Source organism: Falco peregrinus, chromosome 1 (genome assembly GCF_023634155.1).
Source record: "Falco peregrinus isolate bFalPer1 chromosome 1, bFalPer1.pri, whole genome shotgun sequence".
Taxonomy (NCBI): Eukaryota; Metazoa; Chordata; class Aves; order Falconiformes; family Falconidae; genus Falco; species Falco peregrinus.
The window spans coordinates 100,123,082-100,146,024 of NC_073721.1; the positions used below are offsets into that span (position 1 = coordinate 100,123,082).

At 43.9% G+C, this 22,943-nt stretch overlaps 1 long non-coding RNA gene across 1 annotated transcript; it reads left to right on the plus strand.

The window, feature by feature from the left end:
- The first annotated feature begins 21 nt into the window (after window positions 1–21).
- LOC114013385 (uncharacterized) lies at window positions 22–14,655 on the plus strand. The gene is made up of 3 exons (XR_003556312.2): window positions 22–393; window positions 7,872–8,079; window positions 14,150–14,655. It is a non-coding gene; the product is annotated as an uncharacterized LOC114013385 (long non-coding RNA).
- Window positions 14,656–22,943: the final 8,288 nt, after the last annotated feature.

Sequence of the window (22,943 nt, forward strand, 5' to 3'; positions counted from 1 at the left end):
GCAGGGGGAACCAATCAGGACTTGGCATTGCGGGAGGCAGCGGGCGGCGTGCCTCGGCCTCGAGCGTGAGGCGCGGAGGCGGCCGCGGGCGGCGGCGAGGGGAGCGGCGGGTGAGGGGGGCGCTTCCTTGTCGCCGGCTGCAGCACGCTCACCGGCCCGGCCGCCCCCCGGCGAGCCCGTCCTTCTGGCTCAGGGTGAGCTGCTGCACCCCTCGCCTTGGCCACCCTGTCCGGCACCAGCACCCCCGCGGCCTGCGCCCGGCCGCCCCGGCCCTCCGCCTGCCCTGCTGCCCGGGGCGGCCCCAGGAGCCTGAATCTGGTGGTGTGCACGCGAGAGGGAACGGTGGTTTCAAGCAGAGGCCGTGAGAGGTCTGAGCCCCACCGGTGAGGCCGGGTAAGCGGCGGAGGCAGTCAGTTACCCGCAGGGACTGGAGCAGCCGGCCGCTCGGGGAGGCTTCTCCTGGGCCTGAGGGAAGGGCCTGTGCCTTACCCCAGCTCTCCGTGGTCAGGAGGAGGTTCCACACCCCCGCCGGCGTGGGGGTGCATGGCTTAAATTTCAGCAGGGCCAGAAAATTTGCAGTCAGGTGCTTTGACAGGCCACAGTTGCAGGGGTTTCCGTCCTGGAAATGCCATGAGAAACATGAGATTTGGACACAGGTGCTCGCTGATGCTTGTGCCTGTCCAACTGGTGCTGATCTATGGCTTGCTAACACTCCAGTGTGTTCAGATCTTAAAATCAGGAGGTTAAACAAGTGATAAATGTGCTGCTTTGTGCCGTTTTTGAAAAGGGTGATCAGTATGACCCAAGCAACTAGTTAGCTTGATGGCTGTCCTAACCAAAATAGAGCATCTGAGCATCTGGAATTCAAATAATAAAAAGTTGAAACGAAGGAATGTAATCAAGTCTACACAGCATTGTATTAAAAGTAGCTATTGATACTGTTTTGAGGAGGTACTTGACTCAGACTTACTGCTGCTGCATGGTATCTTCATTAACATTGGGTGCATGCAGCGTCAATAAACCATGCAAATGGAATTTGCTGCCAGTTCTCAAGAAGAGTAAGTCTGTAGGAGAACTCAGCTGGAAGAGGTGGTGTCTAAACAGGTTCCAGTAGTAGGTTCTGTGTTGTCCTACATTCTTAGCAATGATCTGGAAGCAGATCTAAACCTGCTGCTGCAAAAATTCAGCTCCAGGATTAATAGAGTTGTAAATAGTGATGAAGGACGAGGCACTGATCAGAATGGTTGGTAGAAGCAGCCCATTCATACTCAGTGAATTTTAATCTAGCCAACTATAAAGTTGTCTATCTTAAGAACCAAGCGTGGAGACTGTAACTGGACAATAGAAGCTATAGCTTGGAAAAGTAATGACTTTGAGAAGGATTTAAGGGTCAGAATAAGTAAACAATCAGATAAGGGCTCTTCTGTAGGCTGCTGTGGCAGAAAAGGATTAATCAACGTGTAAAAAAAGGAATGTTTATTTTACATCTCATGTTTAGCCTCAGCAATGCCATCCACAGGATAATGCATGCAGTTCTGATTTTTGGATTTTAAGAAGCACATTGGAAAATATGAGAGAGCAAAAGAGTGAAGGAAAATGCTCCGATGGTTGTAGAAAATACATTACACTGGGAGATTTTAAGAGCTCAGGCTGTCAAAAGTTATCTAAAAGAAGATTGGGAGGTGACTTGATTGTGGTGTATAGGAACGTTCCTAGGGGGAAGTACAGGATATGAAAGGGCTCTTTAATCTACTTGAAGAAAGGCATAATAAGAAGTAATGGCCAGAGGCAAAAGCCAGACAAATTCAAATAGGAAATAAGACACGCATTTTTACATGGTTAACCACCAGAACACATTCCCAAGAGAAGCTGAGGATTTTCCATCGTTTTATGTCTTCCGATGAAAATTATATGTATTTCTGAAAATTATTTTTTAGCAGAGCAGAAGTTATGCTTTATTTTATTGGATGAATACAGGTTGAAGTCTGATGATCCGTGAGATGCATAGTGTCAGGTTAATCTAGTGGGACCATCATGGTTTAAATTTTAAATGCCAGAAGACATTCCGTTAATAACCATGAGCATTAGAATAAAATTATTGGTTTTGTCTTGAAATACCTATAAGCCATAAAAAAGCTGATCTAAATGAAGTTTTTGGTTGCAGAATATACTTGCTAAGACAATATCTAAAGGTTTTGGCCTTTTGCTTCCTAAATTTACACTCTTGGGATTACTTGGAAATATTTATCTGCATTTTCATTTAAATTTCTAAGGGAATAGATCCTTACAAGAAAATTCATTTGGTACATTCTGATTCTCTTGGCCTTGGGGCAGTTTTACATAATTGATGTTCACACTGTGAAATATTTCTTGGAGGTTTATTATCCAGAGTGCTCAGGTAACTGCACCAAATTAAGCCTGATAGATTTCCTATATTGTACATTACATATATTTGTATGTTGTGTGTGCTTGCATGTTACAATCTTAACCTCACTTAAGGCGTTATCATAATATAAACAATTATATTACCAGTGGCAGAGCTGCTATTACTGAAAAGGGATGAATGAAATATAAATAAGATTTCAGATCAGCAGCTTGGCAGAGAAATGTGAAAACACCACCCCTGAAAGGGTACATGATCAATTTTTCTGTCTCAAGAATGGAAAGTGTGCTGTCATTTCCCTGCCTTCTGAGAAACATGTGATGCTAATCCTGCAAGATACATGTGCTTCCTAATTTACATACTTCCCTGGCTCTTGAGCAGAAAATGTAAAGAGAGGAGCCGAAAAACAAGCTGCCACCTTCTTTTGTGCATTTTCCCAGAGTCAAGCCACAAACAGTCTCCCCTTCAACACAGTACAAACTGAAATCTGTTAATTAACTTGATGCGGAGTTCTGGAATGAGATCTGAATAACTGTACAGGGGAAAAAATTGCAGAGATTACAAAGGATAAAGCAAGACTTGTTTATGGTATGTACCTGGTAACTTGAAAAAGTAGAAAGTGTTTGTGTGTGTGGTTGAAACTTGTTTACCTTGACTTTGAACTTGGTGCAAAAATTACATGATATTAATACTAGAGTAGCTTTTGAATTACCTTTGTGCGCTGAAGTAAGTGACAACTGCAGTGGGCATTCCAAGAGGAGTGTGGAGTACACCCTCTAACAGAACTTTTCCAGAAAATGTGTTTTATTGTACTGTCTGCCACAGATGGCCCCAAAGCTGTTCGAAATATGTTGCAGCTTGCTGCAGAAGTGCTGTCTGAGCATGACACCCGCAACACAGGCATTTTCAAGGATGTCTGGCAAACCAGGGTGCTTGCAGCCGCGTTCCCACAGACTGTACCTATTTGACAAGACAGCTGTGGGAATCGATGGCAAGTGAGGTGATCTGCCGTGATCACCCTGCCCAAGGGACAGGAGCAGAACCAGGAGCTGTTTTTTGAAGCAGAACATCTTGCTTGGCATCTGTTTGGGTCACCACTGGTTACTGCGTGTATTTAAGGTACTGGTTCTGCCTTGTAAATCTTCAAACAACTGGAGACCAATTTATCTGAGTCAACAGCAGCCAGTTGTTTTTCCCTCTGGCTCTGAAGGAGCAGGTGGCAGGACATTGTCCAGGACTGTGGGACTTGTCTTCTGTCATCATCTGAAATAGCTTGGATCTGGTCATCTTTTTGTGCAAAAGACATCTGTTTGATAGCATTTTGTGAAGAGAATTAAAATTATTTCCTGGTGAATGAAGGATGGAAAGGAGTATCTGTAGAGGTCTGAATGGTTAGTTTGCTGTTGAAATAATCATTCCAATGCTGCTAGGGTTTTGTTATATTATTAATGATGTTAAAGTGCCTAGAGTTAGAGGAAGGCTTCATTTGAGATAATTTTGAATGCAAATGAATAAAACCTAGTGCTAATCATACTAGGTTTATCATTATTTTTTGAAGTAATTGGTGAGTTGAGTATCCAGATTTGAGAAGGCAAGAGTGTATTTATTGTAAGATTTCGTCTTGAAAAGTAGATGGGAGAATAAGGAAATGTATTTTACTTCCAATTAATACATATTACTCTAAGCAAAAATGAAAGAGTGCTTTAATTTGTTCGTGAGTATGAGCTATTGCAATAGCACAGTGAAGGAACACTGGGCAAGTGCTAATGTTCCGTTACAGCAGTGGGAGAAAGAACGTGCTGAAGGCTTTCTGACTTGCTTACGCTGTACTTGGACAGTGCTGGGTTCTGCACAGTACTTTCTTAGTGAACAATGTAAGATACTAAAATACAGCTTATCTCTGTACAAGTTACCGCTCATGAATTCCAGCTTTTTCAATAGAACTTAAAAGAACTTAGCTGTCTTTAGTAAAAGTGTATTTAATGAGCCAGTTGAGCACTTCTTTTAGGTAAGGTCTAACAGCTATGCTACTCTCCATGGGTTAAAAAAAGTTGAGTGGTTTGGAAAGAATAAGGCTTGGATCTTGTCTCTTTTTGTTGGTACTCTGATTGCTGTGCTAAAAACTTTACCAACTGCAATATGAGCTCGATGACTTGCTGTAATCCCCTGATTTCAGTTTAGCCTGGTTATGGATTTATTTCGGCAGGATAGTGTTCAAAGTTCCATACGGGAGTGCTTTTGTGGTTTTTGTTTGGTTTTCTAACCCTTTCCCTGTATTATTTACTTCTGTAAATTTGTTAAATTGTTCACAATTCATTAATTTATTAATATTAATATCAATAACATTTTTAATAATAATAAAGGTATTAATACTAACACAAGTATTGAATTGCTGTAGCATTTGGTATGATAGGGGAAGGACACTGGGCGCCTCAGAAATCTGATCTGTTGGCAGACTAGCTAAACTGAAACACGAAGGCCCAAATAACACTCACTTGGCTATAGTCCCACGAGCAACAGAAGCAGAAAGTACAGGCTTTGTTTAAGTCGTGGGTAGTTTGCTTCAGAGTTACAGGCCTGGATTTTCCAGGGAATGGAATCAGGTGGCTTTGGTGTGTTGCTATTTTAGCACTGGGGGCCACAGGAGCACATGTTCTCATGTCACAAGATATACTTCTTATTATATTGCCACCTCATTTAGATGAGGGCCAAGTACGCTCATCGTTTCAGAATCTGCCCAGCTGTTTGGGTTGTTTTTTCTTTTTTCTCCACGTGTCTATATTGGCGCGTAATCTTGGAAAGGTGCAAAATTGTATTGACCAGGTTAATTGTATGCAGATGCAAAGTGTACAGTGTTGTGATTTGTTATAACAAAAAAGAATAAAAAAGTTGAAACTAAGTAATAAAAGTGACTGCAGTGATAGGATCTCCTCTGTAAAGTCATTTCAGGAATGCAATTATAGTCTTTTCATTCATCTATGAACTTAAATCTATGTCACCTGCCATTTCAAACATAATTCAGATAAAGGTAACATTATTTAAGGAGTGTTTCTATTGTGTTAAAAATGAGATTGTTCCATTTTTTACATTATTTTAAATTATTCTATGTCCTCATTTATAGCATGATTGTGTCTTACATTCATTAACTCCTCAGAACAGCTCTGTGAGGGACTGGAATGTATAGTTACCACCCCCTTCATTTCTCAACTGGGAAAGAGATACACATTTGATAGCAGTTTCATTATACTTCCATTTCTTCCATTTTCCCACGTTCCCGTAATTTTAATTTTCTAATTTTGTCATCTGTTGTCTATATGGTGAGAAAATGGAGGTATTTTTTTCCCCCTGTGGTGTCTATAGAGATTAACAAATCCTAAAGCAACAACAAATCCTTGGTCTTTTTGCCTCGTCATCCCAGGATTTGGAATTGAAAACAGTTACATTTAGGGAGGCAGGGGAGAGGATGGCTGCATTGTGGGTGGGTAGGGTTTGCTTGCTCTTTTTTCAGAAACAAGAAATCAAAGAGGAGGAAGAGGTTTAGATTCCCGCTTTTTCAAAAGCTTGGGTTAATGATGCCTAGTTGTGGGTGAAACCGATTTCTGGAAGGTATTTCTTCACTGTGGCTACTAGGGATTAAATCATAGGATGGCTTGTTTTTACTTGGAATAGCTGACTGTGCCTTCATTCCCATGCTCTCCTTTATTATCCACTCCATTTGTCTATGGAAGAGACAAGGCACTAACCCAAGGCATGCACCTGTTTGGGTACCATCACTGCATTATTTTATAGCTAAATATTACTACTAGCAAGAAAGCAGAGGAGCGATAGAGTAAAAAAAAAATAAAATGCCAAAACTTGCACATAGCTTTCATTAACCTAAAGCCCAGCATTAGAGGGTTCCTTCTTTCATACATTGTGAATTTTGGTGATTATACAATACTAGCAGCCATTTTATCACTGTAATTTCTGCAGATCCCTTAAAGATATTTGTCATTTAAGAAGGGAGTAAGTTCTTTCATGCTGACTTGCATCAACTGCAATTACTGCATTTTAGATCGAATTTTGTGTGCAAGAGTGGGAGTTACATCCATGTCTGCAAGCCAGCTGTGCTGCAGGGGCAGACAAGTACTGAGAACTCTTGGCAGCGGGAAGCTTCTTGTTGGAGCATGCTGAGAGCAGCTGCGGCAGAACCCACTCGTTGATGGGCCAGCTCAAAGCGCATATCCCCAGTCCAAGGATGAAAGCAAGCCTCTCCATGGGGCATTGCAGAGTTGGGAGGCACCCAGGACTCCGAGACAGGGTGATCACATCCTGACAGTTACAGCTTCACAGAAAATAAGTGCCTTTTCAAGAGGCTAGACCCATTTTGATTACTCAAACTCATCAAAGGGTTGCACCCCACACTACACTAATGGGAAGGAAATCATGGGAGTCAACCTGAATAGCAGGAGCAGAGAGTTTACCACATGATGTCCTAGGACATGAAAGGTAGGAGAAAGGTAGCATGTTCAAATCCTACCATCAGGTTCAAATCCTACCATCAGGTTCAAATGTTCATTTGCAGGAAACTAGGCAAGACCATGTATGTACCATATAAATGACTAGGGAAGACAGATTTGATAGGATGAGAGACTTGGGATACGAAGTATAAGATACACAGCAGATGGGAATTTGCCTTTGCATGCACAGACGCATGTTTTAATCAGTTCTGGACTTTTTTTCTTAGAAAACCACAGTGCCAAGATTATGAAATGGAGCTGATTCATCCTCAAGGGTGTGTCAAGTTGCTTGCCATTAGAGTAGGAGGAGTGAAAGCTTCCCTGGGGTTCTTTCTGATAACATTTGTTAATTTTCTATTCAGAGGTGGAAAAGAAGCCACAATTGGAGGAATATGTTCCTAATTCATACTAATTATGAATTCTCTTGGGTTTCAGGAGCACCATTTGTAACCATGGCTGTTACTACAAATGAGGTCATCCACATTTGAATGAAGATCTGATCTGCAGCCAATAAAAAAAATATGTGTGTGTATATTAAGCACTGTAGTATTTTCGTTTTAACTCCTACCCTTCAAACTACAATCTAGAGAGCAAAATTAAGCCCTTATGCTCCTTCTGCAATTCATCAGAAAAGGCAGATCCCTTGCCAGACAGACCGGAAAGTCTACAGGCTGATGAGAGAGCTGTTTGGAGTAGGCTGATAACAAACCAAATGTGAGGACAGCTCTGAAATTCCATCCCACACCTCACACGGAACTAGAAGAGAGATACCTTGAATTATGTGTGATACAGGATCTACCGGTGGTAGTCAGTCATGAGTATTTTTATAAATAATTGGGTAGATCTCACTTTGTTGCAGGATAGGAGGCCTGCTTTTGATGTAAATGCCTAGTGGTCAGAGCTCTTGGCTGGGAAGAACCTTTCTAAGCCCTTTTAACAATGTGATAGCCAATATTCATTTACTCTCGCTATGGTGCTGTTTGTTGCAGGTCAATTGAGAATATCCACAACATCACCAAGAGCCTTCTCCTTCCAATCTGCTGAAGATGCCAATGAGCCACCTCCCTCAGTCTTCTGTCTTCGGGATGTTACGTGATCCCAGTCGTGGGGAGGTTCTCAGGAAAAGGCCAGGTGTGCTCAACACATGTGATGGTACTGGGAACAACTTGCTTGCCTTACCGCTGCACCCTGTTCCAGGTAATGCAGCCCATGCATCCCAGGGCAATTCAGAACCTGTATGACAAGTATTTTGAATGTAACCGGTAGTTCTGCAGGCTCTCACTCTCAGGATAGCATGAACATTGCTGCTTTTCTTAATTACACAAAAAGTGCTCAGAATTATGTGGGTGTACGTGATATTTCCTCAAATGTAAATTAACCCTTAAAGTATCATCATGAAGTAACTAATTAAAATTTTAGGAGTGATGAGTTAAAATACATGGGATTGCTCTCAGACATCCAAGTCCTTAAAAAGGTGCATTGTCCCAATGGATAAGTTCTACAGTATTTACTTTGGGCACCAGAAATGGAACTTATATGGATTCATTTGGCCAAGTTCAAGAAAACTACCTGTAATCTCCTGCTGTGGCAGCTGTCTGACCCTAGAGGCATGCAAAAATTCCTACCACCTACGCATTTGTCCTGGCAGTTCCCTAGTTCACTAAACTGGAATGCCCATGACTGCACAGGTGGCAGTGACAGGTAGGGCCAGGCTCTTGGCTGAATCCTGCCATGGATCAGGAGCACAGCAAACACGTGTCTATATTCCACCTGAATTCCTGGAGAAGCCTACTCTGCTATGCGTGCTCAGAGTCTCGTAGTGCTGAGTCCACAGAGAAACCACAGGCTTCTGTGAAAAGGATGAGGGAAGGGAAGCACCAGAGCTTCTCCTTCCCATAGCAGCTTAGTAAACATAGTCAACTAGGGAGTGGGAAATCTAAATTCAGTTTCACCTTGGCCTGATGGGATGCAACCCATTCGTGACTCAGAAGGCTGCTAGTCACTAGCTTATTGCTTAATCCATGGCATTGCATCTTCTGTCCCTCCTCTTGAATTTAGACTGTTGGCTGTAAAATACAGAGGGCTAGAAAAAGATCTAGCAAGAGAGTGCATGTGATTGGGATGTAGGAGATCTGCATTTGATGGAGCTTAACCGTTTTGGCTGAAAAGGGAGCATAGGTGATCTGAATCAACAGGTATTGGGAGTTGCAGTACTTGTATTGGAGGCCCCCTGAGTCCTGCCCTTGGAGTTCGGTGAGATTAGTCATGCAACAAAAGCAGCTGTAGATTTGGAGTCAGGATATGTAAATGGTAGAAGTTGGTCAAGAATGCAAGACTGCTGATTCACAGAGCTATGGTGCAACTGCGCTCAAAGCGTAACTTTAGGATCCAGGAGCTCTTCGTTAGTTTGCCTGTACATTTTCTAACAGCACCCTCATGATCTGCTGTGCCTGCTGAAAGGCAAGCAATATAATATGATGTATAGTAAAAGAAGCATTTTTTAAAGAAGTTACTAATTTTGGAGGAAGTGGGAGGCTGCATATCTTTTGGATCACTGTATTTCAAAAAAAAAAAAAGAAACTAAACAGGACTGGAAGAACTTGCAATGTAGGTTCATCAGTTAAGAGCCTGAGTGTTCTAAGGACTGTTTAGTTTTGCACCTTTATTGTGTAGAAATTACATACTGCTGATGAAGGGGCTTTTACAACCAGCTTAGCCAGACAACAAAGGAAGACAAAACACTATTCATGAGGGGGCTGGAGTTGTCATGCTCACTTCATCTTAAATTTTGCAGGTTTTTTGGCTAATCAGATCATTTTCTCCTTGTTTCTTGTAGGTTGAAAATGCGTACTTTCTGTAATGTGGTTTTGCCTTATGACTGTCCTGCTTTCCATCTCTGTATATGTAGATATAAATGTATATATATGTCTGTACACCTCTTTTAATATGCCTTGTTATCATTAGCTCTGTCTGCTTTCTCTCCTGTATTTGTTTGGTTGATACTTAACCCATGTGTGCAGTCAGAACTCTTAAAACTCTTTATGGTTTTGTGTACTTATTGTGTCTGACAGAGCTTCTGCAGCCACAAACTGTACAACCACTTCTGTCCTACTCTTTAATCCTACCAGCACTGTTGGGAGTGCTCACACATCTGGTCATATGGTAGTATCAGGGCCATATTACTACATTTCACCATATTTTCCTCACCCTTTAAGTGCCAACTGAAGAAAAGCACTGGCAGAGTCTTCCTAAGAATGAGAATAACAAGGGTAAAATTGGATTTGTTCTGGGGGAAATAAAAATCCTGACAGAATCACTCCCTTAGTAGAGTCATTTCTTTGTGGGATATGCCTTGTAAGTCCTACCTAGGGCAGGACTTCCCCGTGTTTTTCCTGGTGAGCTTGGACTTCATTAAGAAACTGGAGACACAAAAGTCAGAGTGATGCGGTTGCTTGAAGACATATCCTTGGATGAGTATGAAAATAATTAACCAATGTTGTTTACACAAGCACAATCATAAACGAAACCTAACTGAAATGTTAAAGCTTCATAGATAGAATCGCAGATTTCTGCATATTGTCCAGTATGTAAATGGAGCTTACCCTTCCTGCTCTAGAGAAAGTGCCAGCCTCTGAGTCCGCAAGATTTGGTGTTCACGCTAGTAGCAGCTTACTCTGTGTTGTGTCCAAAGAATAACGGAGAGAGCAAGACAAACACAGTTTAGCAATGACTTACAGCCCTATTTCACGTATAGATTTAATAAAAACACCTTCTTAGCTCAACAAAATCACTGCCCTCCAACAAAACCCTCACAAAAAAAGGCATCTAAATGGTGCAAGAGACTGTTCATCATGGTGCTATTGCATGTCACGTTCAGTGAAATCCTGGCAAATTTCACCCAAGTGGCAGACCCTACTGTTTAACTAAATGACTACTGCCTGCAAGACTTTTAGTGAAGGTGCAGTAGTTTTTATCTGTAACTTAACAAGCCGGTTTGATCTTTGAAACAAGTGCTTGGAAAAGCCAGGTGTTAGGCTCTCTTAATGTGAGCTGGGTGTCTGTTGGGGTGCATACTTGCAGCACCCTAACAGGCTGAGCAGAGCAGCCCTTGTGATGGCAGCCCAAGGATGGTGGGGCAAAGCCACAGCGAGGAGGTAGGGCCACGGTGAAACCAGGAAGGCAAGTCAAGGAGGCAAGGGCAGGGTCAGGTCCAAGGTCAGGCATAGCCCAGCCTGGAGGAGACTTCTCATAGCTCTTTTCCCTGCAGGCTTGTTCCAGGTTATAGAGCTGGTCCTGAACATGGACGCCAAATCCCTCAGAACAGTGGAAAGAGGTTACAGAGTGTATTGGTGCATGAAGGATCCTGACAGTCTGAAAACTAAAATGCAGTTGTATTTGTTAGGACATGCAAAATACTTGCAAAAAAACCTGAAACCAGTGTAAATCACAAATCTGAAACTCAGATCAGATTCTCTGTAAGGCTGCCTAAGTTTTATGATCTGTATCACTGAACCTGAGCCATGTGTTCAACAAATCTGCCTTGATTTATGTATTTTGGCTTAAATGGTTCAAAAACCTGAAATTTGAAAAGTTTGTATAAATAGTAATTTATAGCCTTGTGGCTTCAGCTGCTTTGTTGACCACATACAGTTACTAATATAAATACTCATTTCATGCAGAGATGGAGGAAGCCTGTATGCATGAATCTGGGTGGCACTTAAAAAAAATAGTTAGAAAGTTCTGTCTTTTACTTTAAGGGTTATTTCTTACAGGGCAGTCTGTGTAGGTTCTCGGTATAAAATGATCTCCGAATGAAAGCAGCCACACTATATTCCCAAATGCATAATTACAAAAAAATACCTCTTTGTAGTACCTCACCATGAGATGTTTAATTTCTAGTGACGACTCTGACCAGTGCTCTGATTCTGCAAGGACTTTTCTTTATGCATCATGCTCACGCATCCCTTTGGAGTCATGGAGCTTGCACGTGGTTCAGTGCTGAAAGCTGAACATGTCTGTATCCTGGCAAGGACATAAAATGTTTGAAATGAGTTTTGAGAAGCCTGTGGGACACTGCTAATAGAATTAAAATGCAGCTTCCTTTCTTAGTGTTGAAATACTCTCAGTAAAGGCAATAAATAGATTGAAATGTAAAGAAATTATTTAGGTCAAGGTTGATAGTTGCTTAATGGGCCTTCAGGGCTCTCTTAACTCCAAATAAAGTCAAGCCAAGTCCGAAGTCTTTAGCAGCTCTGCAAGCTATTATGTTGTTAGCAGGCGTAAACCTTATCTAGTTCTTTTTCCTCTCTGTGATTCTGTACCAATAACAGGGAAATAAGGACACTGATTTCCTTTGTAGATAGCGGGTGAAAAGCACTAGAAAAGCTGTTATCAATGAATACCTGCATTTATGAATAATTTCCACTTAGCCTTTCAGATGCAGGAACCTTGGCACCCACATAGAAAAATATAATTGCATTGAATCCACTTATGTTTCCTTACTGCGAACAATTAAAATATGAGGTGTAAGCTGCCAGCACAGTCCTTGATAAAACAAAATTGATGCTTTGCAAAAGCTGTTTTCATACTTCTCCCCATATGGTCTAACCACACTCAGGGGAAAATCATTGAGAATATAGGATTATAACAATGTTTGTTTGTTTGTTGTGCTGGAAAATTGATGTCAGTCCTATACACGTCCTCTAACTATACCAAAACGTTAAAAACCATCACACCACAGCATGCATATTTCCCATGTTTAGCATAGAAGTATTTCACAAAGGCATAAAACCAAAGAGCATAATCCTGAAGATGGCAGGAGAGAAGCTTTCAAGAGGGATATCTAACAGAAATACTGACCCTACAGAAAGCATATCGAATCTTACCCTGACCAAGAGCCACAGCCTCCATAGTGGGTATCTCCAAGGGCTGGGAGAAGGGCAGGGCCCTCGTGGGCAGGAGGTGGCCCTGGCTTCTGAGGCTGGGCAAGGCTGGGAGAGGTGTCCAGCTGCCTCCCACAGCAGCCCCAGGCTGTCACTTTGACATACCCATCTGGGTGATGCTTCCTCTGCCGGGGCTTGTACGCGCTGGCAGCCATCGTACTGAAATCCCTTTGTGCATGCAGACCTGCAGCAGGTCAGGAAACAGCCCTGGCACCAAGACCCCCCCTCGCATTGCTCCTGTGCTGCAGCCATCTGCTCTGGCTTGTGGGCACAGCGAGATAAGAAGAGATGGTAGAAATTTGTAGAGGCGACCGTTTAAAAGCCATGCAGGGCTGGGATCAGAGCTTGCTTCCACAAGGACTCTTCAGGCACGTGAATAAAGCTGCACAAGGTGGAGAGGGAAAAAGAGCATTTCACCTGCAATTCTTTTGTGTAAAGAGCAGAGCTGACAGAGGAGTACGAAGTTTCATTAAAAAAAGAAGCGCAGGACAAAATGTATGGAGTGTTGGCACAAGGAGGGGAGGCTGCAAAATGCGCAGCTAAAAGAAGCCAGGGAAAAGACATGGAACTGTTTTTTGATTGCTGTCTGGGGAAAGATTACACAGAGATTAAGGGAAGTGCATGTTTGCAGAGATAATACAGCTTGAGGGACAGCCAAGAGGTTGGAGGTTGTCCTGAGCTTTACCAGCCGTCCAGTGCCATTCAACTGGTGAAGCTGCATAGTGCAGCTCTCCTTGGGAGCGAAATACTGCCGGCACTGACTGGCAGGGCTTTACATTCATGCTGTGCAGGTGCTTTAAACTTTGCTGGGCCAAAGCAAAGGCACAGATTATGATGGACTTGAGCATGACAAATCGAAACGTTTCTTGTTTTGATTAGGATTCTTGTAACTTAAAGATCAGCCTAGACATGCACCTGCATAGTGCACTGCAGGTAGGTCTGAGTATTCCGGTGTGGTACGCACTGAGATACTGCAGACAGCTCTTGCCCGTGCTCCATGCCCACCAAAAGCTGTGTGCCTGCATTCATGCAGTGCTGAGCCACAGCAGAAAAGCCCCCTGGGAGTAGAATATATTGACTGTGAATCAGCACCAGGCTAATATAATAACATTTTAGTTGGCTGCTCAGGCAGAGCTCGCATGGGTCTGAGGGGATTATGCCATGGCCAGTTATGCTATATAAACGCTGCTGGAAAGGTACTTGTGTAATGAAAGAAGGCATCACATATTCCTAATGGCTTTATTTATTCAGCTATATTACTACTCCATTTTACTGAGCACCAGTTTACTCCAATAAATTTAACTATTATCCTCCTCTTCCCTCAGAAATCTGCTGTTAGCCCAGGGGCTCTGGGAAAACTGTGTATTGAAAACCAGTTGGTGTAAAAAGCTGGCTGCTACTATCAGGGCAGAGACTTGGATCGAAACAGGGCGAACTGGCACATGGCAACCAAGAGTGAGTAGTTCTGCATCCACGCAGAGCAGCTTCCAGTGCATTTTTCTCAGCCTCTTGCCAGTCTGGGTCCAGCTTTGCTGATTATGTGGAGGTGGGAACTGGCTTTTACACAGGTAATCGAGTCCAGACGCTGCTCTCTGCCATGTGCGAAAGCAGGAGCTTTCTCCAGCCTTTTCATCAGCAGCTGGCTTTCCTCTTTGAAGTCTCACCTGATGTGTGTAAAACTAGTTGCAGGATTAGCCTCCTAAAATTTGCTTGTCAATCCCATGTGTGTCACTGTTCAGCCTGAAAGAGCTGTTGATGCAGCTTTTCATACCACTGAAGGGTGCTCGTCAGGAGAGAGCTCCATGGTTTCTCTCCAGTGAATATATGGTCATTTCTGTAATAGAAAACAAGAGTTAAATGTGTGAAAAGAAAAAAATGTCTGAAATAAATGAAAAATGCAAATTCCTGAGTTTCTCTGCCAGATTTGTAATATCTCTTAGGTCTGTCTCTGCCCAACTCAGCTGTGTTGTGCTTCCAGTAAAGTACTTGATACTCAATAGTGCCAAACTTAAAGAAAAACTAATGGGGGAGGTATTTATGTTTTTTTAACACAGCTGTGGATTTGTGACCCTCCTCCTTCCCCCTCATACTGTTCTGTACTCAAATGAGCCCCTCAGAGCTGTTATTTTTGGAGAGAGTTTGAGACATTGAGTGTTACCTGAAAAAAAATACTACCAGTAACCAGGTAGTTGAAGCGTTTTGGTGTGAGTAAAGATCTGTAGTTAAAAAGTTGAAGGTAAATTAAAAATGGGAGTAAAATATCTGAAAGGGCAAACCTGGATTTACTCTTCCTGAGAATATGTTGAGACAGTGCATTTCATTAAATAGTACGCATCCTGTTTCTGTGTTACTAATAGGTTTATTCTGATGAATTACAAAAATGTCTATCATAAAATTAGACGCATGCACTACTCTGCAAAGTTTCATAGCTGTACAAAAATGTATCTGAGCAGATACCTATGCTACTCAAAATCTAGCAATAAGCTAGCTAGCTGTAACCAACTTGAAACAAAACATCAGAAAGACAGACAAGGGCTCAGTAAAGATTACATTGTGAAAGTATGGGATATTTAAGAGTTCATCTGCTGAAGGATGACTTAGACGCCTCTCTTTTCCACCCGTTTGATTGTTGCGCTTAGGAGCAGATTCCTTGTACTTGTAGTGACTTTGAAGAAAGATACAAACTACGGGGTGGAAAAGCCACCTAGTGGTATACAGAGAAATGGTGCCAAGCAGGAGCAGGCACCTCTGAATTCCAAGGAAAGATTTGTTCTCCTACAGGGCCACGGTGCTGTGGCATGCTATAAAGGTGTTTTGTTATTGCTCGTGGGAGTCTGGTATGTGTAGTACACACAAGCAGGAAACCCACAAACTTACTGAATAAATTTGTCAGAGGACAGTACCATGAAACTTTATGTTGGATCATTGCCTGTTTTATATATGCTGTGTAAACAACAAAATCTCATTTAGAGCTATTTCAGAGAATTAAAAGAGGGTGAATGAGTTTGCCCCGTTTTTCTTCCCACCTGTCCAAATAAATGCAGGAGTTACTGTTAAGTACAGCTGGCCAGAGCCCAGGAAGAGAAGAAAGCACATAAAGCATCTGTACTATTTGTTTTAATCTTCATTATGTCATGGCTTTAAAGCACAATAACATTTGCAGAGCTAGGGAAGGGCACTGGTTAGCTGTAGCTCTGTTCAGGGTCCCACTGGTTACTTTTTTTGAGGATAATTTCTATGTCTGTTGAAAAGAAATGGGAAAGGCATCCAATTTGGGAAAACAAATATTAACCCTTCTAGCAAAAAGCTGCTGGGTGAGGCAGATCAGGACCATGTATGATTGATGTGTGAAAGTCTGCCTCTTTGGAAAGGCTGAGAGGAGCTGGCAAACGGTTATAACAGCTCCGTTCCTTCAGGACCCTTCACCTCAGTGCAAGCAGTGGAGAGCTGTTGCAAGAATGGAGGCCTATCTCCTTTCAGCACATCAATGATTAAACCTGAGCCTTTGTAAAGAGTAATGACATAGGTGGCGTGTTCTTATGTAAAGAGTCAAAATGCAAAGTTACAACCCACATGCTGGAGGCCTGGGTTTTATAACGTCAGGGTCTTTGCAGCTTTGCCCTCAAACGATAGTGATTTCTCATTGTCACATTCATCTGTGAACACACAGATCAGGGAGTTTTGCAAACAGAGGGATTAGCTCATGCACATATGCAGATGGCCACATCACACAGTCAGACCTTACAGGATTCCTTAGCCTGTGCTGGTTGATGAGTGGTGACAGAGGGAGGGAGAAGGGGGCACCATGCCAAGCTGTGGCTAGAAATTGTGGGACTGTGTAAGCAAACACACCTTATTGCAGGCCACCTGTGAGACGTGCAGCCAGCTCCGGGAATTAAGCAGCCCTAGTCACGGCCTCCCTCTAATGTAAGGAGCGAGATATGTGTAAGGCAGAGATATATGAATGAAAGAGACTGTGAAGATGGAGCCTCTTTAGGTAAATGAATTTCATCTTCAGAATGGGAGGCTTAACAAGTCAAGCTAGGCAATTAGAGTAATTACCCCATAGTGTTTAATTACATAAATGCATCTGTACATACACACCAGGCATGGGGTTTACTACATGTAGTAAGTGCATAAATGTGCCAATCTGTAAATCACAGCATTTATGAATGTGCACCGACAGAACTGCATCTGCTGAGCTAAAGGAGGAGTAAAGATGTATAGGGAAATATCTCTAAGTGCTGGCATTGCCCCAGCCAACATGGAGCTTGGTAGCCAGGGAGGTCAGGATGCAGGAGCAGGGAGCAAGGACAACTAACCAACAGCTGGCTTGTGCACACTGAGACCTGCCCCAGGTCATGGGGTATTGCTCTGAAGGCACTAATTACTTTCTTCTTTCTGCGGCACATGGCTGCCATGAGCCTTTTAGGCATCCTTGAGGCAGGTATGGCATGGGCAAAGAGAAACCTAAACCAGGGGGATGGAAATCTGTGGCAAAAAATAAAAGGGATCTGGGAAGGAAATTCTGGAAATGTGCCCCATTTGTAGGGTTGTGAGGAGCAGTGTTCGCAGCTTGCGAGCACAAAACGTTACACATAGCTTGGAGTAAATTGGTCAGCTTTCCAGATGAAGGTAAAGAGGAACCTGCGTGGCTGTGAGAAGGCACACGCAAGCCCTCCCAGGACACTCATATTTGGCTGTCTGTGCTCATTAGAGCTAATCAGAAGAGGAGGCTGATTTGGGGTGTGGGTGTGTGTGTCAGAGTGCCTGAAAGCGCTTGCATTTGTAGATGGACTCAAGGCCCCTGTACATCTGCTGCTTTTCTCTGGTTAAGTCCTTTCTGTGCTGAAGATTGCCAGAGGTGCAGTAGCCGAAATCTCCGTGAAAGATCTCTGAGTACTTTCCATGGGCCGAGACACCCTGCATGACTGCAGGGCCCGCGCACCGCGGTGCACACGCCTGTGCCGCGGGTCCCCCGCTCCCCAGAAAACCTCAGCCGCTGCGGCCACATTCAGTCCAGCTGGTGCGTGCCCAGAGCCACGGGATCTACGAGCAAGTCTCACCCACATGGGCACCAAATCCCACACGATGCTAGCATCCTTACGACGCTTTACAGGCAGAGCAGCCTCATATCTCACCTATTTCTAAGCTTCCATAAAGCTTTGGAAAGACCTTGGAAAGTTGGTCTGCGCTCCATTCACTTTGGTGATGGTCAAGAGAAATGTGGAAATCTATGAGCAAACACTGTTGAAATTTCTGCGGTAGCTTTTCCTGGCATGCCCAGATTCCCAAATCTTCCCCAATGCAGATCCCTCCTTCTCCTTTAAATGTGTTTCCTGCGTCTGTCACCAAAAAATGTCACCAGTAGAAATGTAACAGCCTCCTGCTTACTTCAAGGGAGGAAAGGTAAACCAAAACCTCTTCCACCAAGCCGTTACCATACCACTGTCTGTTTTTTCAGTGAAGTTTCTTTGCTGCCCTTCCAGGGGGCAAGTTCTCCAACCATTTACACAAAACCCCCTCACTGACATGGGCCTCGGAGCTTTTGACCCCCCCTCCTGACGATCCGCTCTGCCAAGCTGCGTAACACAGGCTGGCAGCTTTCCAGTGGTACTTGTGCACCGCACCCCTCGTGGTTTGTGCTGAGCTTTACGTGAGCCTGTTCAAATCCGTTGGGCTAATCCTGGAGTAGAGCGCTGCTTGGCAAGGACAGCAAGGATACAAGTATAACGTATGAGAAGTTACTGATCCTTAACCAACTACTGCGAGCTTTGAGTAAGGATAGAGGGGGGCTGTCCCTTGGGAGCTGTGCGTCTGTCTGCTTCCGCCCAGCCCCGAATACCCAACCGGGAGAGGAACCCTCCTGCTTTCGTTGCTTTCCTACTTCTTGTTCACTGGCCTGTGCTTTATGGGCAAGCAGTAGGGACAAAAATAAGCCGCTGTTGGTAAATAAGTGAAAAAGGAGCACTGCAGCTGAAGTCGCTTCGAGCGGAGAGTGGAGATTTCCCAAGCCTCAGCGACGAGCTTGGTTATCTGTGCGGGCAGCTCGTGTTGTGCGGGGAAAAGGGCGCCCTGAGCGATAATGTTAATGGGGAAGAGGGGTGGGACTGGAAGGCGTTTGGTCAGTAACATTCAAGGTTGCCCAAAAGCTGCTGGGAACTGTAAGACACGAGCTGGCGCGTGTGAGATGGCAGCAGCTTTATGCCCCCCGTACCCACGCGAGGCAGAGCGCAGTGCTGCTGTGCCTGTGTCTGCTGCTGCCCTAGGCCCTGCGGTGGGTGCTGGGCTGCCTTGTCTGGGTGGCTGGAAAGAGAAAATCAGTACAGAGGCATATACGGCGAGTCTGAAGTACTGATACTGTTCTGGCCAAAGAGGCAATGCTAGGAATTGGTTTTCAGTCCCTAGATCTGGCGTGTGAGACTGGAAGAGAACAGTGCAAGGCAGTCAAATGCAGACGTGATCGCCTGTGTGATATGCGTTACTATTTCCATGCAGTCCGCTTGACTCTGCTCCGAACAAACACACCTCAGCGCTGGCAGGGATTACTTTTTGTCCTCTTCCAGCAGCTGCATCTTTGCTTTGTCTGTGAGTGGCTTTGCCAAGTTTCAAGTTAGGGTCCCAATAAAGCTTTAACAAAGCACCGAACTGCAAAGGCAAACAAAAGAGAGGAAAAAAAAGACACCGAAAGGTAGCGAGTAAAATCATGTGTGACCACCAGAACGTGGGGACACTGGGAACTGCTGGTGAAGAAGTTTGCTTTAAAAGAAGCTATTGCAGTGGAAATCACTTCAGAAAAGCACTCCTGCTTTCCAGTGTTTCTGTGGGCATCTGCAGTGCATGGATGAAGAGGATTCAGCATCCCTCTACATCTAAGTCCTGCTATTCTCCAACCAAGTCAGGCAAGGAGCCCTGCAGGGTCTGCAAGCTTTCTGCCACAGCTTCAAGGGATCTTGTGAGACACGGGACCCTTTATTCGGGAGAAGTACGGGGAGAAGTATTTAATATACTCCCAGAGCCTAAAACATGAGTCAATATTTACCCTGAGATTTAGGCTGAGCACTACAGTAATCCTCAACAATCCCCAAGTTCTCTGTTAAGGTTTTAATGAACAAGCCTAAACTGAGGAATGCTTTAGCTCTCTGTGTAACTGAACTCATTGTTTAAGGTCTTCATTAATTTTTTTTTTTGTCAAAAAAACAGGGCATGTTTTGTCAATTTTCTTTGCAGCCATAGGAATCCCTTCTTTTTAAGGAATATCCTTAAGTCAGTGAAAACTAGACATTCTTTCCTACGCATTGCCTGAGAACATGCCTTATTTGATTGTAGGGCTATTATAACTCAAGTCTGAAAAAGCAGCATTTTCATGGTTCCCAGGCCATGCTCTTTGCAGTCTGTGGGACCGGGCAGCCCTGCCACCACTGCCTCGCTGCCCCTCTCCCGGGGAAGCCCCTGGCAGCCGCTTCTGCCTCCAGATTTCCTGTAGGAAAGCAGGATCCTGGAGGAAACTTAACCCGCACAGTCTAAAGGCTTTGCTCTGACACACAATAGCATTTTCCAAACAGGATGCTTATGGGTAGACCTCATGCACTTTGGGTTGAACAAGCAAAATAAACCTTACATGCACAGCACGCTCCTGTTTTTTCAGCCTCGCCTTGCTGGCTCTGGAGGCAGCAGGTTTTCCTGGTAGCCTGCTGTGGGCTCTCCCTCCTTAGTCTCACCCTCGTTTCTAAACTGTGGGAGGCTCATCATTCCCTTCGATATCTTTCTTCTTATCAGGACTATAAAACCGGCTATTGCCTTTTCAGGTTTCTAGGGAAACACCTCCTCCTTTAACTTCTTTTCTGATCCAACTTGTTGGCAAACCATCCTTTAAAAGCACAGAGAGGCACGGACTGCAGGCATAACAATTCCGATTTCTGAGGCTTTCACAGCTGATGTCAGCTATGACGGCAGAGGGGCAATATGGAGCATGTGCCTCTGCTCGTGTTCACGTAAGGGCACGCCACATTAATCTCGGTAGTACAAAATGGACAAAGCACAGAGTGAAGCTCGACAGCAAGATCCCTCCCTTCTGCTGCTTTAACCCTTCGGTTTTAAGGCTGGAACAAGAAGGTTTGGTTCCACAGTGCTCAAAACGGTGCAAAAAACAACTGGGCTGGTCTCAGTGCTAGCTGTCGGCTCCCCCCCAAGAAACTCAGGGTCACGTAACATTTACGAATCATTGGAGTAAGGCTTTCAAAGCGTTCATTGTTGGTGCCGTTCCAACCGCTAGCAACAGTGGTGGTAATTCCTCCTTGGAAAAATCCTGCCCAAGCCCGCATTACTGGCCGGCCCGGAGCAGGAACTGCAGTTTCCCCCGCAGAGCGAGTCGCGCTTCCCCGCTAGATGTCATCGCTGCTTCTGCAAATCACGGGGGTCTTGATTAAAAGCCTTTAATGAAGGTGCCCCGTGCAGCCAGGCCTTCACCGCGCTGGTGGGAGACTCCCCTCCCCGGTGGCACCTGGATGATATGCTTCCTGGAGGAGATTTGCACCGAAACGCTTCTAACTTCATTAGGAGGGTTTGTCGTGCCGATCCATGTCGCCAGGAGCCCACCTACTACTACCCCAGCGCCTGGTGCCATTCTCTAAAAACACTCAGATCATTGGAATTGTTTAATTTTATTTACTCTATTGGAAATAAGGCTACTTATAACTAAATACGGCCCACAGCACCCCCAGTTTAATGCAGCCACAGTCACTGGAGATGGCGGTGGCAGTCTCCCGATGAGGTGCTCTGCTCTGGGGGGACAGCAGCCACCCTGGCACGAGGCAGGGTCCTGGTGTTGACGAGAGCTGGTGCTGCAGGAGCAGAAAGAGTGTTTCTTATTTTCAGTTCATCCAGTTACCTGGTTAAGGATAGCTCAAGAAACTAATTGACAAGTGAAAAAGCAGGAAAACTAGTTTTCTTCCTTTTACCTAAGAAAGGAAGACAGCTGAGGATGAGAGCTAGCACTTCTGAAACCTTGAAATCCAGAAAAAAAAATCCAAATCAAATTACATTAAGTGCTCCTTTACTGAATAAATCGGTTTTAGTTTTTAAAAAAGTGTAAGTTCTGTGTCTTTTCCTGTATATATTCAGGACAGCTAAAAATAAATTTTAACCCACTCGTTTGTTCATTTCTAATTGCAACCCAACCTCCATCCAGTCTGACCTAAGTGGAAATAATCTTGTTTAACAAAAAGCACCATTCACCATTTGTAATAGTTTTATTAAAAAAAATAATTAGTCATCTGAACAAATGCATGTAAGATACAGGCTCACTTGAATAAGTAAAAGCTACAGGTATCCTCCTGGTTAGTCACGTCTAATTAATTCCTAACAGTCACTGAAATCAATCTTTCTTTAAAAATTGAAATAACTATGGAGACCTCATGTAAAAAGAAAATAAAAATGCCAGATAGATGTTTAAAATTAAGATTTCCCGATTGTTTAACTCTGTCATCGTTAAAATTCATCTGTTCTGTCCCTCCCTGCAATACACAGTTAATACCCTCTTGTAAATACAATGCACAGCAGGCCATTGCCCTTTTGCAGCTACATCTCTGGATTCAGTTTTTCATTAAATTATAATTATAATGGATCTTTGAAGTTGTCATGAAAATGGATTAGTAGCACTGCAAGTGAAAGGCTCAACGGCACAAACTAAACATTAGCCCTGAGCAATTTCTCTTTGCATTTCAGCTCTGGCCTCTTACCCCATTCCCATTTCACTTTTGGACTTGCCTGAAGTGAAGAAGGAGCACGGAGACGAATTGCACAGTGAACTTTGTTATTAAAACAGCAAGGAGTAAGACTCTGACCTTGACAGAGGTTTACCTTTTGTTTTAGTCCATGGTGGCAGTGGAAGAACAGCATGTCTGTGTCACACAGGGCTTTCTTGGGGGCCCATCTGGCACTTGCAGGTGAGTTGTTTCCCTGCCCCAACAGGCACGTGCTCTCCCACATCCAGCTTACCTTTGCTTGCACCAGCAAGAATTGCCTTTTGTCCTAAAAGATGTGTTCTTTCCTAGAAATACGGTCTGCTCGTGCACATCTGCCTGCAGCTTGTTTTGTATGGCCTGGAGAGACCTTGAC